This window comes from Balaenoptera ricei, chromosome 4, assembly GCF_028023285.1.
Source record: "Balaenoptera ricei isolate mBalRic1 chromosome 4, mBalRic1.hap2, whole genome shotgun sequence".
Taxonomy (NCBI): domain Eukaryota; kingdom Metazoa; phylum Chordata; class Mammalia; order Artiodactyla; family Balaenopteridae; genus Balaenoptera; species Balaenoptera ricei.
This window is the reverse complement of record NC_082642.1, coordinates 147,246,819-147,263,959: the sequence shown is the minus strand read 5'-3', so window position 1 is coordinate 147,263,959 and position 17,141 is coordinate 147,246,819. Positions and strand designations below refer to the sequence as shown.

The window sequence follows — 17,141 nt, the reverse complement described above, 5'->3', positions numbered from 1 at the left end:
TCTATCCTCCTCATGTATCTATAGATGGGGAAGAGGAAGAAAGAAAACCCCTCTCTTTCATAAAATTCATTAAGGTTTTATTCCCTTCCTTACAAGGCAATAGTTGTCAAAAGTACCTTTGGACTCATCAACTTTTTTTTATTTGTTCAATTTCCTCCTTCATTATATCTTCTTTAGGTCACTTTATTTTAATCACCTTTGTCCAAATTTCCCATTCTTTTCTCTAAATATTTCCTTTACTGAAAAAGACAAAAAATAATTCCTTTCCAACATGTTTACCTCCTTAAATTCTTCCTACATTATATCTCTAAATTAAAAAGAAATAATAGAAAAACATACAGAATCAACTAAAACATCCCTTGACAGATTAGTCAGAAACAACAAATATCAAAAACAACTCACTTTTTGGGGTAAATATCAAGTATGTGTTTGCATTTGAACAAATGCATATGTAGATTTTGAACTTTCTGTATGTGAAGACAGTCTTGAAGACTATTTAAAATGAAATTTGTATTAATCTTTATCTGCATCAATATTAAGAGGAATACATTCAATTTTGAATATGACTGAAAGGTTTTTGACCATCTAACCTTCAAGCAGAAAAAAAAGAGAAAGTACTTTTAATATGAGTTGATAAAATATTAAAGTTGGTTGTTTCAGTCTGAGTGATCATCAGCTAGTGTTACTGAATTGTGAAGACATAATTTTTTTTTTTTAGTTTTTTTTAATTAATTTATTTATTTTTGGCTGTATTGGGTCTTTGCTGCTGTGCATGGGCTTTCTTTAGTTGCAGTGAGCAAAGGCTACTCTTCACTGTGGTACATGGGCTTCTCATTGTGGTGGCTTCTCTTGTTGTGGAGCATGGGCTCTAGGTGTGCGGGCTTCAGTAGTTGTGGTCCACAGGCTCTGTAGCTGTGGCTCACGGGCTCTAGAGCGCAGGCTCAGTAGTTGTGGCGCACAGGCTTAGTTGCTCCACAGCCTGTGGGATCTTCTGGGACCAGGGCTCGAACCCGTGTCCCCTGCTTTGGCAGGCAGATTCTTCACCACTGAGCCACTAGGGAGGCCCCAAGACATAATTTTAAACACATCCTCTTCCATATCTTTTCTCTGAGTCTCTTAAGGAAGAGATTGAGTCTTCAGAAATCAAAATGAGAAGTTCAGAGAAAAGAAGAAATGTTTTGCTAAATTGCTTTAGTTCTTATCATACAAAGATAGAGAAACAGTATTATAGTAGTATCATTGTATAAATATACCACATTTTCTTAACCCATTCATCTGGAGATGGACATTTAGTTTGCTTCTGTCTTGAATAATGCTCAATAAACATGGGAGTGCAGATACTGCTATTTCTATTTTGAGTGAAAGGTACTGAAGTTTCCATGGGTGACTTTATAAAACATTGACCTTATAAAAAAATTAATATGGAGAAAAATGTAGTTGCAGAGAAGAAAAGATACAAGATTAGCTAGCATTAAAGGTACTAAGAACTTTAGAAAAGACAAGTACAATAGGAGAAATATAATAAACAAAAATATTATAGACATCACTTATTAATTACCTAATTTAAGTCAGGCATTTTGAATACTTTACATAAACTCTGAAAATATTACTATCCCCACTGTAAAGATAAGGGAATTGGATCAGACAGTGGAAATGACTTGTCCAAGACCAAGCAGCTGGTAGGTGGTAAAGTCAGGATTTGAATCTGGATTCAAAACTCATGTTTGTTCTTTATGCTACACCCTGCTGTTGCCAGAAAGCAGGCATCAGTGGTGATATTTGGGATAAATTGTGGACTGCGAGAGATGGTAGATTGACTTTGTAGTCTTCACTGGTTAATTTATATTGAGCATTAATTGGTAAAACTCAATAGAGTTTTAGAAACCAGAAAAAAATAGAGAAAATGAATTTTGCTTAAGATCATAAGTTTTTCATTGGCATAAAGCTGGGAAAAATTTAGGAAACTTTAGTATAAGCTTACTGTGAGTAGTTTTCTATAACACTTTGTTTTAGCATATCAAATTTTACATAAATTGAAATATATATCAATAAATACTTTGTGTATAGCTGTTGAACAAGACCTATAATTTTAAGTAGAGGATGGACAGAAAAGTCACTTTAATAGAGGAAAATTCATAAGGCACAGGATTGCAACAGTGGGACTCGGTCTAGTGGGATATGGGTGAAAGAAGAATAGTCATGTAAGCAGCAGATTCTAATCTTTCTTCATCCTCCTGTTACCCTCTCTCTTTCACCATGGAATATATAATGTCTCAAACCCTAACTTTTAAGGAAGGGAAACTTTGCAAAAATTCTCCCAGGTGGAATAAGACATTTCGTAGGAGATAGCCTAGGTATTTGGAAGGAGAAAATTTGAAAGTATCATCCAAATGGAGCACAGATTCTCAAGAAAAGGGAAGATGGAGTCTTCTCTTCATGGAACATTTTCCTAATGTACAATGTTGCCTAACACATAAAGTCTAGCTTCTCTGTGCTAAGAGTGGTTGGATTATTATTAGAGGGCAGATGGTTTGAACAGCAGAGGTCATATAAATGAAGCATTAATTAAATGTAGTTGTAAATAAAGTAATACTTGAAAGTAAAAAAAAAAAAAAATCATGGTTGTGGAAAGACTGTATTTGATTTTCTCACGATTCAAGAGCCTCTAAAAATCCCTGATACAGGCAGACATCTTTTTCGTTAAGCAAGGCAAACGGCTGCAGAGGTACCTCTGTCCACCAGGGGGCATGTCACCATTGTTTACTCTCCACTTTCCACTTAGGAAATTTCTGAAGTAATTTTCAGAACTCTCATTCACTCCCTCTCTTGCTCATCAGCTCATTGATCATTTGGTTATCTTTCAAGACTGCCTTTGGTCTCTTCTAATTTTATCCTGGAGTCCGAAGACCTTGAAGTTGGCTGGGAGTTTCTACTGCAAGTGTCGTTTATAGGCCGACTGAGAGCCAAAGATTGGAATAAATCTCTTCAAACTTTCTTTATTTCAAAGCCTAAATTCTTTGTTCTATTAAGCCTGACACTTCTGTTGAGGTAGAAACTGCTGCAAATTAGGATGAGCACGACCTAGTTTTACATGCTTTGGATGGTTGTACTCCATTGCTAGTTTGCTGAGGATCTTTCTGACCTTACTTAGAACAATTCCCATTAAAATCAATGCCAAATCAGTGACGCTTAAGGACACATAGAAAAAGTCCTAGAGCAATTCCCATGAAAATCAATGCCAAATCAGTGATACTTAAGGACACATAGAAAAAGTACTAGAATACTATCTAATGCTTCTTAAAGCAAAAATATTCATTAGCAAAAATCCTTTATTTTTAGTTATTAAAGAGTATAGATTTTTGAAACTACTGAACCATAACCCTTGGTGTACAGAAGGTACTACTGCAGCCTTTTTGCCTTTGTCAACAAAAAGAAAAGATTTCTCTCTCTCTCACTTGCTCTTTCTCTGTACACACACACACACACACACACACACACACACATCTTTATTACAATTTCAGGACAAATTGAAATGCAAATGTAAAATAGAATATAAAAACGGAACATTCTCAGCCAATTGATTTTTAACACTTGAACCTGAAGGAAACAGAGGCTGTGTATCAATAATAGAAAACATGATTTTCAATTTGCCTTGCAAGGCACAGTCTCTGTAAGGTGAATCCCTCATACAGATCAGAGTTAAGCAACATAATGGAGAACAGCAGCTGATGTGGTTTCTGAGGCATGCCATAAATCATATTCTATTTCACTTTGGAAATGTCTCTGCTGGCAACAACCTTTGCATTCGGGGATCAAGTGGAATACTCATCTCCTATTAAATCAATGCAAAATGCGAAGCAAAGCTTAGTGGCTGTGTTGTGGTTTATTTCTCAAGGGACTCTGGTAATTACAAGTGAAAAAACTCTGGACTGTTCTCATGATAGAAGGTTGTGGAAAGAAATATACCAATGCACAAGTGTTGCTTAGCAACATGGTTTTCATAAGGAAAAACCAATTGTTGAACCTTTCAGAAAGTCATCACTGTGAGTATACCATATTCCAGTGCCTTTAGTGAAAAGGTGAGAAAATTGGAAAAAGTTACAAACACTTTTGACCCCACTGTTGATGCTAAACTAGTGATGCTTATGTGTAAGTTCCAATATTTATTTACTCATGCAAGAATTCACAATTTTTGGAACATCGGCTACAAGCTAAGTGTGCACTCCAAATGTGATGTCAATATCTCACCTCATCAGAACAACATACACTATCTCTTAAAGAAGTAACAGATTAAAAATAAAATGATTACCATTTCATAGTACTTCCATAGTTTTTAATGGCCATAAAATTGGAAAGAAGAGCAATATTGTAGGGGTCATTGTTTAAAACATTGTTTGTCTAGGTAGCCTTCTCTAATTACATTAAGTCCAATGAAATAAATAAAAATGAAATTTCTAGTATATAACAATAAAAAAAAAAAGAAACCTGGGTTGGATGCTGTATTAGATTTTTAATGAAGTATGTACTCAAATGGTAGGAAACAAACATACATAAATGTCCTGATACAAAGAGAAAAATGGTTATCATAATATAAGTAGCAATATCATAGAACAGAGGAACACTTCTGAGAGGGTGAATGTAAGAAGAGGCTTAGAAAGAGTCGAGCATTTCAATATATAAAAAAACAGAGCAAGGTCAAAAACAAAAGTAAATGTATATAAAAGCATAGTATAAGAGGAATTGATGAATAATTTGGAGTGTGGCAAGAAATAAACAGGAAACAGTAGCTTGGAAGCAAATCATAGATTACTATGTGAAAGAACGGTACTGAAAAGATGAGTTTGGATTCTGACTGAGCTAAGAATCCTGGCTCCAAAAATTATTAACCCTGTGTGTCCTTGGGCATGTTATTTGTTTTCCCTAACTTCTAGTACCAACCACACAGAGTTGTGAGAATTAAGATACCTCATGGAAAGACGAGACTTCATATTTAAACAACAATGAGAGCCAGGCACTTTATATAAATGAGTACAAGAGAGCCACACATAAGGATTCAGTATATCATTTTTCAAATGGTATCCTAGGTTCCAATTTTTTTCTCACAAACACACGTGGTTAGTGTGGTTAGTGTATTCAGTATGTAGAAATAATCTTTCACAAAGAAGTATGTGCTTTAATATTTTTAAAAACATAGAAACCTCTCAGTATTTTTTTCACTTTTGATAGAGACTAGGGTTCAAGAAATATTTCACCGCTTTTTAAATTTTACTTTATGATAGAAAACAGTGCAAGTACATTAAAAAATTCTAATCACATTAGCTCTCAGTTTAAAAGAAAGAGGTGAACTGCCGCAAAGTGAGGATCATATCCCAGGATAAAAGGAAATATATCTACAGCTTTAATCGATTGTCCTGTAGGAGTCAGTCAGAGACTTAACAGATTAAAAAAAAAAAAAAAAAAAAAAATTCGAGTAGCAAGATACCTTTTAATTTCTCCCTTTTAAAATCTTGAAAACCTATTCAAATTAAAAAAAAACAAAAAACACTAGGGCAATCAACATATGTCAGTTGAACAAAACTTGGAAGAATCATTGGCATACAGAGATTCTCCATAACTACTTATTGAATGAATGAATGAATGATTGATTGAGTAAATGAATGCAGGACCAATGTGGCCCACAGTTTTTGAATTCTGAAGTAAAGTATGTATCATATATACCAACAAATAGTTCTCAATAAATCTTTATTCTTGTTATTATCATTGGCAAACCACTGAACATATTTAAGGGAAGGAATGATATTATCTGAACTGATTTAAGAAGACAACTCTGTTTTATTATTCAACTCTGTTTTATCAATTAAATTCTGTTTTATTCAATGCAGAGACAAGATTTATGTGGAAAGTAACCAGACGCAGGGAAGCTCTTGTAATATTGCCTGACAAGAGGTCACACAGGCCTACATAAGAGAGTAGAACAGAAATAAGAAGAAATGGTAGCTATTCAGAACATTTTAAAGTACAGACTAATCCAACTGGTTGTGAATGAAGGTTAAGAGAAAGATAAAAATCAAACCAATATCAAGATTTTTGAGTCTCGGTTACAGAAGTAATGGTTTATCTTAATAGAAATAAGATATAACAACGAGTTCAAATTTAACAAGCTGCATTTGAGATATTGATGGTTAACATACATGGCAAGACAGAACTTCCCTGGTGGTCCAGTGGTTAAGACTTCACCTTCCAGTGCAGGGGGTGCGGGTTCCATCCCTGGTCGGGGAGTTAAGATCCCAAATGCCTCAGGGCCATAAAAACCAAAACATAAAACAGAAGCAATATTGTAACAAATTCAATAAAGACTTTTAAAAAAATGGTCCACATCAAAAGATCTAAAAAAAAAACAAAAAACTACATGGCAAGAGGTATAAGAGATATCTAGGGATTAGTTGACATCCAAGACTTTTCTTAGGAAAGTAGTTAAGATTTTGAATGCAAATTTTTAAATTATCTGCAAAATTGATAGTGGGAAACATGAAAGAAGATGCAGTTGTCCTGGGAGGGAATATGGAGCATAAAAAAAAGAGAGAGCATGGTACTCCATCTTGAAAGATGCTTACATTTGAGGACTGGATAGAAGGACATGGGAATGGAGAACTTATGGTGAAGTGCATGGTGAGAGATCTGAATGACACAGAATAAAATAAATAGTTTCATGAGAAGTTCAAAGGAAGAGAGAATTTCAAGAGAATGTAGAAAAATGGTCCTATGACACAGTTTAGGAAGGGCAGGTAAGTTTAAGAATGAGAAGGAAAATACTGAGTTTGATCACTAGCAGGGCACTGGTGACCACTAACATATCATTTCAGCAGAGAGGAAGTGGCGGTGGCCAACAAAGAGTGAGCAGGTAAAAAAAAGAAGAGACATCAAATATGAAGTTTATTTGTAGGGACTTCCTTGGTGGTCCAGTGGTTAAGACTCTGCACTCCCAATGCAGGGGGCCCAGGTTCGATCCCTGGTCGGGGAACTAGATCTCGCATGCATGCTGCAACTAAGAGCACACATGCTGCAACTAAAGATTCCTGCACGCGGCAACGAAGATCCCGCGTGCCGCAACTAAGACCTGGCGCAGCCAAATAAATAAGCAAATATTAAAAAATAAAATAAAAAGAAAGTTTGTAGATGTTGGGAAGCATCATGGAGGTGAAAAACGGGGGTGGGACATGTAACTAGTATGGAGGCAGGGGAAGGGGCTGCGTCAGGCAATCAGATTTCACCGACTTGTTCATTTTTTCTCTGTTCTCATGATATGTGTATTTAACGTTACACTTTTTATTTGTTACAAGTTGATGGGTTGTATTGTGATTGTTTTGAGTCAGTCTAGATGCTAAAATCAGCATTGGCATGAGCGCCTTGAATTATTATTGTTCTAGCGACTAGACCTGGTAATGTCAGTGGAATGTAAGCTCTCCGAAGTCAGGAATCTTCTCTATCTTGTTCAACACTCTATACCCAGCATGTCTGACACATAACGGGTCAAAGGATGTTGACTGATTGACTGATTGACTGATTGATGTAGAAACCCCTTCTGACTCACTTGCTCTAACGTTTTACTTGCATATCTACTTCCTTGATTGGATTCTAAGTATCTTAATGGCGAGAGGTGTCAGTTTTTAATTCTTTTGGTTTCCCACTGTTACTCTGAAGATATGTGATATTCTTAAAAGGTTTCCAGAAGGGTGGGTGGCAATTAGATTAAATTATAAGATGAAAAATATCTGATAAAACTGTATTATCAGACTATTTTTAAAGGCCGACTTTTTAGGCATCCGGTTAGCTCAGGTTGCCCTAGATGCTTCGTCATGGCACATACTCTAATTCAGTGTTCTGAGAATTAATGGCTAAAATTATGTGAAATAATTACTTTAAAAAGATAAAAGATTTCTGAAAATGAAGTAGTTTATTAGATTTATAACATATAAGTAAGTCTCCCTCACCACCAACTCCTAGGAAATTCAACTAAATATTAATGCTCGTGACATTTCTGCCTGCGGTTTCATTAAGGTGACAGATTCATCCAAATATCATGGTTGGACATCACATCCATTAGTAAGGCACAAAGGTTAGAATACGGGGTGAAATACTTTCTCAGACCACTCCCTAAAAACGAATGCATCAGAACCATTATCAACTGACATTCTGGAAACTTCAGTCAGGTCCTTAGGGTTCCCTTTAGCATCTCTCCTTCATTCTTCCTATCCAAGCTACTTTATTCTCTTCTTCATGCTTTTCAAGATGGCTCCCAAATCCACGAAGGCTGCCATGATTCTTTCTGCAATGCCATTCGCTATCTGTGCTCAGCCCCTGTGTATCCAGCCAAAACTTTCTCCATGTCTCATTCTTGACAAAGGATTTATGCCAGATAGTGGGATTACAGAAATGGATTTTACGATCTGAGCAGAGAATCCCCTGGGTTTCCATCTTTAAGTTATGATCCCTTGTGATATCTCACCAGGTGGAGAAACTGTTCACCTTGCAACTGATACATGAGCGTCCAGGACCTATGGCTGAATGTGTGGGACTTACCAATCAATGTGCTAGCCCTTTTGTTGGGATTCTTCTGGTTTTGAATATTAGCAATCTGCAAATTCTCCATTATGAGGACATTGTAATGCAATATCTTTGAGAAAGTAGTAAATACTTGTATCTTCTATAGTACAATAGATGGTGTTCACAATGTAATGTATGTGTATTAAAGTACCATATAAACTGTAAAACACTATATGAAAATTAAGGAACATTAAGCTTTGTTAAGAGTATTACTTGAAATAATTCAAACTTGAATATGTACTTGATTAATGTCTTGATTACAAATATAAGCAGAGATATATGTGAGTTATTTTTTAATTGATTTAAATTTGCATCAATATACTTTCCTAATTGTTATTTATTCCTTTTAGAATAGCAACTCTAATTTTGTCCTAAATTATCTTTCCATCTAAGCTTTTGTAATTTCATCTGAAAAAACGTGTCCAGAAATCTAAGATTTCTTCTATGACCATCTAGTGATCCGTGGTAGAACCATTGTTTAATAGGAATTTTATTCCACTTACTAGGAGAGAGATAGTGGGATGTTATATAAAATAATGGAAAATGTTTGAGATAAGCTTAAGTAGAAGGACATGGAATTAACTGCTTCAGTAACTCCCATGGGGGTAATATCCTTAGCAAAAGTTTCTACATGCGAGTTTTGTATCATTAATGGGTCACAAAATCTATTTCTTGATGGTGACCAGTACTTCTTCTAGTGAGGAATAATAGAATAGGATAGGATGGGATGGGATGGGATGGGAAAAAATTTCAGAGTTATCTTACACATTTTTTTCTGAAAGTTTGGTTTTTAAGAGAGAGTAAGACACACACACACACACATACACAGAGACACATACAGAGAGAGAGAGAAAGAAAGTAGGAGAAATAGGTTCTGAAGTAAAATGTGTTTCTCAGTATCGGTCAGGGTCACACATATTTGAAAGGCTCTGATATTACAAGAACTTTCCCTATCTCCCATTGCCCTGCCTGCATAGTGAAGGCCACTGTGTCAGGGATGGTGTGGAAAATCTGCTAGTAGAAGAGCAGATACAATTCTGGATACTGTTCTGGATACAGATTTAAAGACTCATACATAGAAAAAGAAATAGTAAAATTCCTAAGCAGAGTGTCCATTTTACTCTTCTAGCATTTGAAAACAATTTTCTTCTTGTGCTAGATGGAGTCTATTGTTTCTAATGCACTTAAATACACATGGGGATTTTCTTTCTTTCTGATACAATTTTTCTAACTGCCATGTAAGTTGTTTGAGGGTAAGAACTATGTCTCTTCATTTTGTAAACCCAAGGCCAGAACAGTGACTGCTACACTGTTGACATTCAGGGTTAAGTATCCACTGAAGAAATCTCCAGGCTTTAGGACATATAAATTAAAACTAGTAAAAATAATACAGGGAAGGACCTAACATTTGTGGCCACCTTCCATTAGATAACAATTTTTTTTTTTATATAATGTCTCCTTTAATTCCTAGTCTAAACTTGCCAAATACAAGATTTTATTCAATTATAAAAATGAAGAAATTGAGGCTAGGAGGTAAGTCACCAAGAGTCACCAGTTTGTATGTCAGGAAAAAATCACCCCTGATAACTAAGTTTAAAAGGAAAATAAGAATTAAGTAGATTTCTCAAGAAGAAGATGTGGAAACTGAGAGATAGGTCATATACTTCCACCATAACTGAGCTCAGAGGATATTCAGGATCTCAGTTTCTCAATAAAAACGGCCTCTCTCTCTCTCTCTCTCTCTATTACTTAGTGTTATTATTTTCAGAAAACACTTTTAAAAAAGGAAAACACTTTTATTCTTAATAGAGCTCATTTTATATATAAATATAAAATGGTTGTATATATTAAATGGTTGTATATGCAACAGAATAAGAACTATAGACAAATAATGAATAGTTATGTGTACTCATTGAAATATAAGGCATCTTTGGGGATTGAGGTGAAGAATCAACAAACTAAATAAATCCTAATTCCTCATAATAGAATTTGTACAAAATTGGCCTATTTCATAATTTTTAAGGGGCTAGAATGAATTTTCATTCACTTGACCACTGCTTCACAGGAGCCTGGTACTGTGAGCTTAAGCAATTTAGAATTTATCATTACAGACTTGCATTCCTCTGCTTCAATAGGCAGCAAAAAATATTCTGTGCATGACATACAAAAGAGCAAATTAAAATGTTTCATAATTTTAATTTTTTTGTTGGTACTTTTTGTGTTCCTTCTATAATTATGTGAAATCCGATTACTTAAGTCAATCTCATAATAGTTGGAAATCTCTAATTTAGTTGTTATGAGAACGTGGTAGCCATATGGGCTTAATGAGACTGCATTGCGTCATATGTAAGAAAGCCTGCTCTTTGCTTGGGTCTTCTGCATGAACACTCTTGTCTTTATGTAGAGGTGTCACAATTTAAGTAAAATAGAGCCTCTCTTCAATTGCAGGCAATTTTGTCCAATTCTCCACACTATTTCTTTCATGTCATCATTTCTCAATTTGTACTTCACTTGCTCAAAAAATATTCTTAGGTACTCATCATGCATACGGCTATAATTATTCAGAGTGTTTTTCAGCATTCATTTTACCTTTTACTGGGCTTTACAAAATAAATTTGAAGAAATGCAATTTGTTAATGGCATAGATTCTTAATAACAAAATGCTACATTTTTCAAGGCCTTTGAAAAAGTAATGCTCAGTAATTCCTTGATGTCAAAAGCTTAGAAAATATTAATAAGGAAAATAGATCCTTTATTACCTAGAAGGCGTGATGGTTCACCATCATCAGGATGTGTTCTTTTTAAATTAATTAATTAATTATTACTCCTTGCATTGAGTGATATGTTAAAAAGATAAAGTTTTCAAAGTAAAACTGAGTTTATAATACATCACTAACTAGCTGTATGATCTTGGGCAAATTGACTTCTCTGTACATTATTTAAAAACAAAACAAAAACAAACAGACAAACAAAAACTGAACTAATACCCAACTCAACTCTTTGTCTTGTGTTATGGATTTTAAGAGCATATTGTTATAACATGTATTATTAACAATGAAAGCCCTCAAAATTTAGACTACTGCTTTTAAAAGTAACATAAAAGTGGATGGATTAATGATTGTAATTGTGATAATTAATTTTGATTTTTGTCTACAATGAAACTTTTTAAATGTTGTGATCTTTTTTTCAGCCAGCAATAAAAGCCTAACAATATAATTTGGTATTAATGGAGCGACATTATTCAAAATGTCCTTACACACAAGCATGCTTGAAATTGTCATTAATAAGAAATATGAGCTACTTCTGAGATGGAGCATTCAGTTCCTTTGAGAGGATTGCTCTGTCTCCGAAATTTTCTCCTGTTCATCAGGAAGCATGACCTGTTTGCAACATAATAAGATACATGTCAGAAACACCAGGAAATAACAGAGATTTTTGTCGATCAAGACAACTTCTGAGGGACAGAAGATATCAAGGTAGTTTTCTACATTTAATAAATAATTTATAACTAAAGTGCTGTGCTCCCTTAAAAGAAGAGTGAATCAATTGTTAGCATTTTATTAAATGATACTCTGAAAGTAACAAATTATGAAGAAGATACAGTTCTTGTCTTGGGGCTTCCTTTCAGGCAAGTTGGCAAGAGTTGGAAAAAAAGGATATAACCCCCTAACTACAAAATATTTCTAATACCTTTCTGGCCAGAATGATTCCAAATGATAAAACATGAGGAAAAAAAGTGAATTGCAAATATATTGAAAAAAAAAATTGACTAAAACAATCAAATGAAAGTTCTCATTTAAAAATCTGCCCCCTAAAATGCACATTAAATTGAGGTGACAGAACACAATTCTAAAATTATTACTCAGAAATTTCTATTGATCTCCAGTTTCTTATATAATATAATCTAAATTTGTAACTATGATACCCATGGCCAAATAACCTTTCTAGTTCAAGCTCAAGCTTCTTTTCCACACACAAAGGCAAGGGAGTATCCTCATACATACTCTTTGCCTATGTCACTTGTCCTATTTCCTGTGACTTTAATCTGCCTGTTCAAATGTATTATCTTCTAAGTCCTACCTTGAGCTTTACTTTTTCTGGGAAATGTCTTCCAATCTTCATGTCTTGTCTTGTGAGATTATATCAGTCTAACTAAAATTATAGTTAGTTTACAGTATTGTTGATAGCTGTGGGTCAGTTTCATTACATTATTACTTAAACTTGTATTCTCCAGGACCTAGCATAAACCCTGGCATATAGTAGGAACAAATAAATGTTTGTTTAAATAAACTTGTTTTCTTGTATTTGAAATATGAATCTCTTTGAGTAGATGAAATATTTAGCATGAAATATTTGGTAGATACAACTAAAGAAGTTCATAGTAAAGTACCCATATGATGAATTGAATTGAGATATTGAGATTCTTAGAGAGTAAAACCTATGATGTCAGCTTCAAAGCCTCAAATTGAAGAAATGTAGTTTATGATCAACTTCATCACTGCTGGCAGATACTAAAAAGTTGAAGTCTTTTGTGTGGAGTACACAGAATGAGTCAGACAAATTGAAGAAAGCTCTCAGAATGTCCAAGAGGTATTGCAGCAGAGTCGATAAACCAGCAATTGGCCTCAATTGGTCTTGACTATTTGAAACAGAGTGAGAAGATAACTAAGTCTTACTACTACTTTTTGGTCTAGGAGGATCAGAATAGGTGTGATCCCAACTTAGACATTCTAGAGCTGAGAAACTTGTCACAAAAATACCATTTTCTTTTCTCTAATTGCATTTGAACAGATCATTATAATTGTGATAGTGGTAAACATAACCACAACTACTATATTTATGTGCAATAGTGGAATAATATTTGTCAAGTAAGTATTCAACATTATTTTAGATTTATGAAGTATAAATATATTTATTGGGTAGTCATCATTCATAACACCTCATTAATCCATGGAATAAAGTACTACTGCATTTTTACTGTTCTAGCCCTATCCCAAATGTGGGATAGGTCCAGTGTTCGCAGTTAAGAACTATCCCAAACAGCTCATTCTCAGAATACACATCTAAATCAGTGGTTCTATACAAGGGATAATTTCACTTCCAGGGGACGTTTGGTAATATCTGAAGACATACTTGTTTGTCACAACTGGGATGAAGAGGGGATGGTAGTGGGAAGAGACCAGGGATGCTATTAAACATCATACAATGCACAAAACAGCCCTAACAAAATAGTATCCATCCTAAATGTTGATAGTGCCAAAAGTTATGGAAACTGTGAAGAGAATGAATACATGTATAAAGTCCAGGAAACAAAGCAGAAAAGTAGAAAATGATAAAAGAAGGGCATGACAAAAAACAGGGGCATGAAAGAAGCAAATGAATGAAGCAAATATGAGAAATATGATGACAGAAATAGCATAAGTTGAGCAAATAGATTAAAAATGATCTTGGAAATAAATTCTCTGAACATTGCCCTCTGCCCTAATAAGTCTCTTGTGCACAGCTGGGTCAGAGTTGTGTTCTTAGCAGAACCACACTAAAGAAGCCAGAGGGCTCATTAGCAGAAAAGAAATTATTTTTGTGAACAAATATAGACATTTTATTGAGACTTAGTTATTCTAGTGAGTGATCATGAAATTGTGCTAGAAATCTCTCTTACAAATTAGACATAAGAATCTGAGAAAGTGATTATTAAAAAGTATGAAAATAATTTTTTGAACTGAGAGGAAGATTACTTATAAGTAAAATTTTAATTTACTCTCGCTTTCAGTCTCGTGCAGTAATTTAAACTATATTTTTTTATGAAACAGAAACTGTGAGCCCAGATTTTCTTGAAAACGGAGACTCTGATGGTTAATTTTATATGTCAGTTTGGCTAGGCTATGGTGCCCAGTTGTTTGGTCAAATACTCGTCTTGCTCTTGTTGCAAAGGCATTTTGCAGATGAATTTGTCGTTTATCATCAGTTGACTTTAAGGAGATTGCTCTCATTAATGTGGGCAGACTCATTCAACCAATTAAGACCTTCAGAGAAAAAGAAATTCTGCCCATCGGAAGCATGCTGCCAGACTCTGCTTTCATGAGTAGTGTAGCAAGTGTGTGTGTGTTTCCTTTAGGCTAAGAGGGTTGGTTCCACAGCAAATGGATCCTAGCAGAGGAAAGCTGGGTGGGTGCAGCACTGGTGGTGGGCAGGAACTGAGGGTGAGGAGCTAAGGAGAAGTTATGGAAGTGTGTGCTGTCAGGGTAATGGTAAGACGGTGGTTTCTGGAAAACATACCACCAGAAAAGAGCTAGTATTCAGACATGAGTGATAAGTGAGGATATTCAACAGCAAAGACAGAACCATAGGGAACACTTAGCACTGGTTAAGTGAAAAGACTTTTGATGTCACTTTTGAATGTCTCAGAATATCACCAGACAATCTGCTAACTAAGCAAAACGAAGTGTATTCAAACTTCCTGCAGAAAAGGGAACACCGTTGCATTGAGGTGTTTAGCTGTGTCTCTATAGACAGACATTAGAAGTGAGATCTTGGGCTCAGATGGTTTCAAGGCACAGAACTGATTGACACTGGGCAAATTTATTAGCTGATAGTTTAGAATTGATGGGCATGGCAAAGAGAGGGTACCAACACGAGTCTCTTGATAAGTTAACTGTTGCTTAATTAGAGAGCTGTTTTTCAGGTCTGCAGACTGTTGTATTCAATACTACAGGAGTTTCCTGAAGCATACAGTGAAATGATTTATTGGTTTAGTCTCATCTTTTCCCAGGAAAAGTTTCCTGAATCAACTAGCTCATGCTGACACAGGTGGTCTAAAGGAGGTTGAGACAGATGGCCTCAGCTGTCATTTCCTTTCCTCCCATCCTTTCTCTTTGGCTTGAAGAAGAGAAGCCAGGAGGAGCACATAAATGGAAGACAAGGGAGAGCAAAGCGGGTAAATAAAATGATTGGGCCCCTCCAAGTCACAGGCGGCCTACGTAATCACATGACAGGCTTGAACCCAGGAAAAAGGGAGGGGCTTTAATATGGTTGTGAGACTGGTTTTTAATTTATACTGGAGTAAACTTAACTACTAATATGGAATAAAATGTTTCTTAATATCTTAATGTGATCATAGATCTGCACAAGGTATTATTCAGAAATTCAGGGAAGTTAAGAGTCTGCAGGTCAAGAGTGAAGTTCCATAGCAGGGGAAAAATGAAGCACTTTCCTAATTATGCCCTACTGGGTCCAATCTGTCTAATACATCACTTGCATTTAAAATAAAAGATGGCCATCCAATAATTCTCAATTGTTTCTCACATTCAGTTGTAAGGTTTGACTTTCACTCAGTGAGTCCTGTATAGGGTCTAATATAGTAATTAATTTTTTTGATTGATGAAAGTAAAATAAAGTATATTGAACTTAATTCATGGAAAAGTCTGTTTTCAGTTATGATTTTACTATTTGTCATTATTTCGGCTTATTTGAAATCAGAATAAATTTCATGAACATGGAAGCTATGAAAATGTAGCTCTCAGGACTTCCCTGGTGGCACAGTGGTTAAGAATCCATCCGTCAATGCAGGGGACATGGGTTTGAGCCCTGGTCCAGGAAGATCCCACATGCCACGGAGCAACTAAACCCATGCACCACAACTACTGAGCCCACATACCACAACTACTGAAGCCCGCCTGCCACAACTACTGAAGCCTGTGCACCTAGAGCCTGTGCTCTGCAGTAAGAGAAGCCACTGCAGTGAGAAGCCTGTGCACCACAACGAAGAGCAGCCCCCGCTTGCTGCAACTAGAGAAAGCCCGCGGGCAGCAGCAAAGACCCAACGCAGCCAAAAATAAATAAATTAAAAAAAAAAATGTAGCTCTCATATCTCCCACTGCAGGGAGCCTAACTGACTTACAGTCCCAGCTGTCAGTCTCTGAATCTACCCCCGCGTTTATGCCAAGGTCATGCTGTGCCCTGTTCTTGGCCAGTGACTGAGCTTGGCAGGGATACTCAGGCAGGCCCATCTCTGTGACTTGCGGGTGACTTACCAAAACTTTCTTGGAACTGCCTGAAGAGGATTATTCTAATGCAAACTTCCTTCCTTCCTTCCCTCTTTCCTTCACTGAGTTCAGACCTGCATTGTTGTCTGCTGGATCTCCCAGAATTCTCCAGCTACCTCCCCATTTTCACTGACAGGTATTTTCCCCAATAAATATCTGTCATGTCAAATCCTAGATAGCAGCTATTTCTCAAAGGACCACAACTAACACATTAGAACAGCAAGATTTATATTTTTATATGAACTGGTAATTTACACATACTATTGTCAATAATGAATTTTGTGTGATATTCTCACCCTTCTTTGAAGTTCCTGTTCTTTGTGTTCCCTTTGAAACATGTTTTTATCACCATTTTGCACTTGCTACATGGCAGTGAGTTAAAATAGTGTGTGTGTGAATTCCGTGAAGGCAGGGAATTTATGTCTTCATTCAGCATAAATACCTGATCTAGAACCAGAACACAATAAATATTTTTCAACGAATGCCTACCTAAAA

At 35.6% G+C, this 17,141-nt stretch overlaps 1 non-coding gene across 1 annotated transcript; it reads left to right on the top strand.

The window, feature by feature from the left end:
• Positions 1–6,948: 6,948 nt before the first annotated feature.
• On the top strand, positions 6,949–7,021 carry TRNAG-CCC (transfer RNA glycine (anticodon CCC)). The gene has a single exon. It is a non-coding gene; the product is annotated as a tRNA-Gly (tRNA).
• Positions 7,022–17,141: the final 10,120 nt, after the last annotated feature.